An 8,804-nucleotide genomic window follows, 5' to 3' on the forward strand; every position below is an offset into this window, starting at 1 on the left:
AGCATGGCCGTCAAGATGACCAAACCCATGGCAAACGAAGAAGGTAAACTAGTGAAACGTATACGGACGGGTGTACGCGGCACTCCCACGTACCAAGGAACGGTAGAACCCGAAGGCATGGCCGACGCACCTGTCGAACGTCTGTTGAAACAGATCATCAAGGGAGTCAACCAACCACCCGCAGCCCCCGTGGTCATCAAACAAGAACCCGCTACACCTTCCACGTCAGGTCTCAAAAAGGAGTTCAAATATACCAAACCATCCACAGGCAAGAAGCCACCCGTTCCACCCAAACCAACTGCCAAATCAGCCCCAGGTAAACTCATGACCGAAGCGCAAAAAGAGTTCTTAAGATCCATCGGTGTCGCCGAGAAATACATAGACGACGACGGTGGTTACAGTCCCAAAGGCAAAGCCAAGGGCAAGACGTACAAGAAGGCCAAGAAGACAGAAGCACAAAAGTTACAAGAAGGATGGGAAGATTTCGAACCCTGGAGAAAGGGACTGAAATACGACTCTACCTAAGACAAGAAAACGTTGGAAATTGTAAACTTTATTGTTGATGTTGTAATCATTAAATTACACACCTTGTTGTTTTTTCAAAAAGAGTCTTTTTTGTTTTCTTCAAGTCTCGCACGCCATGCCATTGTGGTACAGAGTATCCGAGGCATTCGGTGTCACAAACAAACGTTCGAACCTTATTTGGTCCCCGAACGTCGACGGAGATATGAATAACAACCTAAACTTAATCGTGGAGGTGAATTCGAACACTAAGAAAGGGGTGTTGAAATAAAACATGCGATACACCTCCATGCGTATATGATCGTACGAAATGACATTGAGGGGAAAGAACACGGTGCCGTGAATGTACATGGGACTTCGGAACTCCGAGGATCGCACAAAGGCCTCCATCTCACGATAGTACTGGAACCACACCGTGACAGGAATGGGATAAGGCAAATGATTCCAGGAACGCGTCAAGGAATTGTGCGTCTCAAAGGGTTTTCCATGGTCTCTCATATAGGTAAGGGCGTCGTGAATCATTCTGCGATGAGTGTCCACTGCGAATGAAAAAACAGTGTCAGGTCCATAGTCCGTCCTCATGGTAAAGCGAGGGGCCACCGGGAAAAGGTAGTAGACAGACCTCTCGAATCTCAATATCCCTTTGTCCTTCCACGCGTCTAAAGAAGAGTCTGAACCTTTGAATTCGGATCAAGTTATACGTATAGTAAGGAGTGTTGTAAATGAACAGACGGTACAGATAACTTCTAATCTCTCGGGTCGGTTCCACGGGGAGACGCACACAACCGTGAATGTACAGGTCTCGCTCCCGATACAGAGTCACGAAATTTCTGAGAAAGGTATAATAACGTCGCCAAACGTTAGGGTCTAAGTCATACGGCAATTGATTCCACAAGTACGACCCCTCGCAATGGCAGTGGTCAGGTCTACCCTCACTACGATATCGATCCAACTCTCGATCCATTCTAACTAAACGATCATTCGCACCTGCCGTTAACTGGTACTCCTCATGATCATCTTCCTCGAGTTCCTCGTCGGTTTCCAACACGACCTCAGGCTGATTGTCACCGATCACGCGTCGGCAGTTGCCGCAGTTCAGAACCCATCTCTCCATATCCTGGTAACAACGTCGATGCATCCACACACCGCAGCAAGGAGTACGCTGGCACGATGCCAGAGAATCGACGTGAATGTCTCTCTGACAAATAAAACACACTTGTTGAATCGGTGTTTCTTCGGGTAGATGACCCTGAAGGCGACGACTACGTCTCGGTGGTCCATCGTCATCGTGTGATCGTGCACGACGCCGACGACGTACTCGTCTCGGTGATCCTTCGGGGGACTGACTTCGAGGTCGGCGGCTGCGGTGCCCAGATTCAGTCTCCATCACCAAAACCGAAAAAATGTCGAATGCGCACCTCGCTTTATGTCCATCATGCACCAATCAAACGAAAAAGGCCGCCATCACGTGTACAGGGTAGACCCGGGGGATAGGGGGTATCCCCCACTCACGGTCGGAGACTGGACCCGGGTCGAGTGCAACCTGGGATCCAGTTTTACCGTAAGTATAAAAAGATCGGCTCGAACCGTTCACGACACTCTGAGTTTTTGACTTGTATCGAGCGCTTGAAAAATCATGGCACAGGAGCTGACCGACGAGGAGATGAACCAACAGATGGATCAACATGAAGCAGTGAGTATAACGTGCACTCTATGTAAGAAAGTCATCCTTAGAACCGAAACCTGCGCTCGTACCAAGTGCTGCCATCACTATGTGCATTTCGATTGCTTCGCCAGGGCACTCGATGATCAGATGGTGAACAAGGGGGTGACACAGGAAAAGTTGCACTGTCAGATCTGTCACACACCGTGCTATCTAAGTACGTTCGTAGCTTCCCTAGACAACTGACCCATGGAACTGAGACTCGTCGTCGCCTCCTTCACCCTAGAGTTTTACCTCCGTTTGGACTTGAGATTTTGTTTCGTTGTGTTTTGCGGTTACAAAGTCGCACGACATCTTTGTCACGCCTTGTTCATCACCTTCTTTTCATAGAGTTACTGGGATTGGTTACCGTCCGAGATCCAAGTGTACATAATCTCACTCGCGGAGTCGCAACTTGCCCTCGAGTGGATAAGGGAAATCGAAAGAGAAATGAGATTCTCCAAATGGTTGGAGAGACCGAGACCCGTCCCGTTCAAGGAACTCATGCTCGACACCCTACCTGTCATTTTCGATTACAGAGCCACTGGAATCGTCTCCCCCTTGAGATACAGACCTATATCGTCCGACTTCGGGAGTCCCAGTTCCTCATCGAGAGGCGCGAACGTGAATCGTGGAGAGAGCTTTGTAACGAGATACGAACCTTTGCTAAGGTCCAAGCTAAATGGGGACTAGGGGCACTCAAAGTCAAGCTAGAAACATGTAAACTGAAGTTTTGCCCCCAAGGATTGGTTCCAGGGACACATCAAAAAAAGCATATGATCGTGTCGGGTTTCTACAGAGACGCCCAAAATGTCCAGCGAGAAATATTTTTAGGATACAGTTTTAATGGTGCTTACTACAGAATCGATGACGTTAAGAGACTTTCACTCTTTTAGAGTCACTGGGACAGGCTACCTCATGAACTACAGGACTACATCATGCGCTTAGCTAGGAATCAAATCCTACTCGAGCGCAGAAGAAACAAAAAGTTACGGCGTCTTCTCAAGGAAATAATAGAATACGGCAAACTGAAAGAACAATGGGGGGTAGGACACATTAAGATTGTGACAGTTCGATGTAATTCGTCATGTTGTACAAAAAAGAAGAAAGAAGACAGATTCACACATTCGAAAATAATTGGCTGTTACATCGACATTGACGACAAACCCAAAGAAACGTATTTAGCTCCCACCATAAAAGAGGCCAAGAAACGCGCCCCCATAGAAAAGACTTTCCTCTACCCTGATCGCTCCACCAAGTACGCTCATAATAGGTGGTTAAGAAAGCGTTCTCACTCTTACAGAGCCACTGGGATAGGCTACCAGATGAACTAAAGTGTTACATACTTTGCCTGGCAACCTGGCAACACATATTCGACCGCAGGAACAATAAACAATTGAGTCGACTTCACAGAAGAATCTTAGATTATGCCGAACTGAAAAGACAATGGGGCTACGGACACATACAAATCAAAAAACAGAAATATACACTTCAATCAAATTACGGAGGCAGATCTTATTTCACGGCTTTCTATGGTTATTACATCAACCTTAGTAACAGGAAAAAGAAAGTCTATCTAGGATACAGTTTCAGAAACGTGTTCCATAACTTAGAACGTAAAAAAGCGTCCCTGTTCGGTCCCTTCGAGGACGCTGATGTTGATGTTGAATAAAAAGCGATGTTCGTAACATTTGTCTCATTCATGTCTTCACAGAACAGACGGACCCACGACGAAGCCTTCTTCGACGATGACGATGACTGGATCTTCGATCCGGCTCTCGACCGAGTGATGATCCAAACCGGAGGTGGCACAACACCCCTCCTAGAATTTGAATTAAGACCCGTAGGCGCTCGACGTAACTGGAGAAACGTCCTCAACAAACAACGATTCGAAGCCACGCTCAGACAACACAGAGACGTGACTCCCAGGGACAATCTAGGCCAAGAATTGACTCAGGCCCTTCAACGATCCATCGAGCAACAAATCGCTCAGGATCCTACCCTGACACCCGACTCCACGGTCCATTTCACCATGCAGTCCAGTGCCTTCACGCACGCCTTTCAATCCACCACCTTCACCGTGCGCGAATTCGAAGAAGGGAGTGAAAGACTAGACACTTATCTCCAGTCTCTCGCGGCCAAACTCAACTCCAACGAAGAATTCACCCCCGACGACACGTTTACCATGGAAACCACTTTCATACACACCCCGGGTCGTGGGCGCGGGAACGGAAAACGATACAAGCCGAGCTGTGCGGCCGTGCGGGGAATCGTCAAACGGTCGCGCGTGACCATCCAAAACAAAGACAATCTATGCTGCGCTCGCGCCATCGTCACCATGAAAGCCCTGGTAGACGCGAACGGGAATCCGCGAGACCCAGATTACCACAATCTCAAACAGGGACGACCCGTCCAAGAGCGATTGGCCAAAGAACTCCACCGTCTAGCCCACGTCCCCGAAGGACCTTGCGGCATTCCCGAACTGCAGCTACTACGAGCCCAAAAAGAAACGCGTGCCGCGCGACGAAGTCAAAGGTCGACCCTTCGAAGAACCCGAACCCGACGATCCAGACACGCGAGTCTGGGTAGCCAAAGATCCGCCCCTTCAAGTGTACTGCGACTACGAAGCCATCACCGACGCCGAAGGGAATCAGACACCCATTCTACTCTGCCTAGAAGACGATGAAGAGGATCAATTCTGCTCCTTCTACGGTCCCAACTGCACCTCCGACATGTTCGACCACCCCGAATCCCTCGCCGTCGACGTGGACGGAGACGATCGGGACGTCATCGTCCTCTTTCACAATCTCAAAGGCTACGACGGGATGTTCATCCTGCAACACTGTTACGCCACGCATCGAGAAGTCACGGACCAAATTACCGTAGGCACCAAGATACTGTCCCTGAGATCCGACAGACTGACTTTCAAAGATTCCCTATGCTTTCTCCCGTTCCCGCTGGCCAACTTTCCAGCCACCTTCGGAATCCACGAACTGTGCAAGGGATTCTTCCCTCACAAATTCAACACCCTAGAAAACCAAGAGTACGAAGGACCCATGCCACCGAGAGACATGTACGATCCCGACGGCATGTCCGCCAAAAAGAAAGCCGAATTCGAACAGTGGTACCAAGAGAAAGTCAATGACAACTACCATTTCGTCTTACGACAAGAAATGGAAGCCTACTGCGAGTCAGATGTCAAACTCCTCAAAGCGGGCTGTCAAAAGTTTCGGCAAGAATTCAAACAAAAAGCCGACTTTGACCCCATGGAGAAATGCGTCACCATCGCCTCCGCATGCAACCGATTCTGGCGCAAGAAACTCGTCCCGCCCAACACCATCGCCTCCAGGCCACCTCGAGGATGGCACGGCGCACGATCCAATCAGTCCGTCAAAGCCCTGAAATGGCTAGCCTGGCAAGAACACCTGTTACAACACCCCGAAACGGAGGTGAAGTCCGACTAGCCAATCATCTCGTGGACGGATACGATCCTACCACTCGAACCGTCTACGAATTCCACGGATGTCTATGGCACGGATGTCCGCGCTGTTTCCCTCGCCAACGCAACCGATATCCCATCTGCCACACCGATCGCACCCTACAGGAAGTCTACGAGTCCACGCTCAAGAAACACGACCTTCTCAGTCGCCAAGGCTACCAGCTCTGCGTCAAGTGGGAATGCGACTGGGACCTAGAAGTCAAAACCGACCCTGATCTCCGAAAGTTCCTAGACACGTTCGAAATCGTCGAACCGCTCGAACCCAGAGAAGCCTTCTTCGGAGGGCGCACGAACGCCGTCAAACTGCATCACGTGACCGACATGGCCCAAGGAGAAAAAACCAAGTACGTCGACGTGACGTCGCTCTACCCCTGGGCCAACAAGGAAGGCGAATACCCCGTAGGACACCCGCAAGTCATCGTCAACCCCCAAGATCAAGACATCCATCACTACTTCGGTATGGCCAAAGTGGACATACTGCCGCCACACGCACTATACCACCCCGTTCTACCTTTTCGACACGGAGGTAAACTCACCTTCCCACTCTGCCGATCGTGCGTGGAACACGAAATGACTAAACCCCTCCTAGAGAAATCGCATCGCTGCCCTCACACAGCCGAGCAACGCACACTCCGAGGGACCTGGTGCACACCCGAAATCCAGAAAGCCGTTGCCATGAGATACACGCTCAACAAGATCCACGAAGTCCACCATTTCCCGCCAGAACAACGCCGTAAAGGACTCTTCGCCGATTACGTGAACACCTGGCTAAAAATCAAACAGGAATCCGCTGGCTACCCGAACTGGTGTAACACCCCCGAAGACAAGGCACGGTACGTGCAACAATACCAACAGAAAGAAGGCATCGCTCTCGATCCGACCATGATCCAGAAAAATCCAGGACGCAAAGCCACCGCCAAACTCATGCTCAACTCTTTCTGGGGTAAGTTCGGCGAAAACCTACACAAACCCACCACCCAAGTCGTCTACAATGCAACGCAACTCTTTGACCTCGTTTCCTATCCCTTCAACGACATACGACAAGTCAGAATCGCCAATGACGAAGCCCTAGAAGTCGTCCACGCCGAACTCAAAAACAATCAACCCGATAACGGACGAATCAACATCTTCGTCGCCGCTTTCACCACCTGCTGGGCGCGTCTCAAATTATACAGCTACCTAGAACAGTTAAAACAACAAGTTCTCTACTTTGACACTGACTCCGTCATCTACTCGCACAAACCAGGCCAAGCCGATGTTCCGTTAGGCGATTACCTGAGAGAGATGACCAACGAACTCGACGACGGCGATTTCATCACCGATTTCACTGCCGCTGGACCCAAAAATTACGGATACAGAACCCACCAAGGCAAAGTCTGCTGCAAAGTCCGAGGCTTCTCACTCAATGTACGAGGATCCAGGCAACTCAATTATGACGTCATGCGACAAAATCTACTCGACGAACTCACACAGCCTCTCGAGCAACGACGCAATATCCACGTCGTCAACCCCAACTTCTTCTGGAGAAACCCAGCCACCAAACATCTCAAAGTCATCACACGGACCAAACGATACGGACTCGTCTTCGACAAACGCGTCGTTGACACGAACACTTTCATGTCGTTTCCGTACGGATACTCACCCATGTAATTTTTACTTCCTGTAATCAATAAAATCAATTTTTAAACTCACTTCCGGTCTATCTCCTTATTTGGGCATCCGCAGCGAGCTGTGACGTCACGGGCGCCATGTTTTACCTACCCAGGCGCCATCTTGGATCTTTACAATTTAAGAGAATGTATGGGAAAACCTTGGTCACGTGGTATAATCCCTGCCTCCTGATTGGTTACGGCCCCTAAAAGCGAACTTCACTACTTGTGCTCGTTGATTTCCTTTGTCTAATTTTGGTTTCAAATCAAGCAATGTATCATTTAACGAAATTTAATGTACATAGCTTCACTTCAGCTAATTCTCACGAACTTTGATATGACCATTTGACTTCGTCTTCTACTGTCGTGTTACGAATTTAATCATGTACAAGGTTGACAAAGAAGAGTCTGATAGTTTATACGAAACGTCACTTACAGAAAATTGCGATGACATTTTACTCCAAGTATAAAACCACATTCACTTTTGAAAAGGTTTTATCATCTTTTAAAGCATTCTATCTACTGCTAGGAACTCAGTTAAATTCCCAGGCACGGGTAGTATACCGTTGAAATTCATTTGCAAGCGTAGTATGTAGCATATTTGTGATATTTTCCGTTCTTGCCGCTTAATATATCCTGAGCCACGACTCGTAATCAGAAAAAAAATTTTTTTCGCATCGATAGAATCGTGCGACCTGATTGGGGATGAAAAATAACCCTAAAGTAGTTTCTTCACTGGTTATCAATGTTGATTTATACAAACTGTTGCCTTCGAGATGGGCAACTCGAGATGGGCAACAAACGAAACGGTTTTAATGATCGAGCACTTCGATCATTAACAGACTAAATAAACCATACCTTCACATTCTCTTCACGACGGTCGAATACTGAAGACGTTAAGCCTGGTTTTCACTACGACTTAAGCACAAGCACAAGCACAAGCATAACGGAAATGATCGAGGACATTCACATACAGCTGTTTCGAGAAAGGCTATCGGATGACAGCGCCAAGCCTACGCGACAAGACCGAATGGTAGTCTGGGTATTCACTGGAATTTTGCATATCGGTGTAGAGGCAATCTACACATTCGTATTTTTGCACGCGTCGTATTAGCAAGGAAACATTAGACTTTTCACTCATAAGACCACATAACTTTTGTGTAGCTTTTCTTTCACTGTTACATGACTTTTAGGAAGTTCCGGTGGCAAAAAGAACCTTGCCTGTTCCAGTTAAGATAACGAAAAAGTACAAAATGACATTTGCCATTTTGTTTGATCTGTTTAAGAATTCAGCGCGTGCGGCGGCTCTCCACTTCTACCCATACTAACTTTCAGGATTGTCGCGTGCACTGTTACACTTTATTCCGACCTTACTCGAATCAGCTGTAAACATAAGCACGAACGCGTGTGCAGAATGGATAATTGCCTCATT

The 8,804-nt window shown here is 48.3% G+C and overlaps 1 pseudogene across 1 annotated transcript in view; it reads right to left on the minus strand.

Moving 5' to 3' along the window:
- LOC145466686 (uncharacterized) overlaps positions 1 to 8,757 on the minus strand; it is a 49,821-nt pseudogene extending 41,064 nt beyond the window's left edge. Inside the window, exon 1 of the transcript XR_014041968.1 lies at positions 8,231 to 8,757. The product of XR_014041968.1 is annotated as an uncharacterized LOC145466686 (transcript). The remainder of the gene's footprint in view (positions 1 to 8,230) is intronic.
- Positions 8,758 to 8,804: the final 47 nt, after the last annotated feature.

This window comes from Orbicella franksi, chromosome 13, assembly GCF_964199315.1.
Source record: "Orbicella franksi chromosome 13, jaOrbFran1.1, whole genome shotgun sequence".
NCBI classification, from domain to species: Eukaryota; Metazoa; Cnidaria; class Anthozoa; order Scleractinia; family Merulinidae; genus Orbicella; species Orbicella franksi.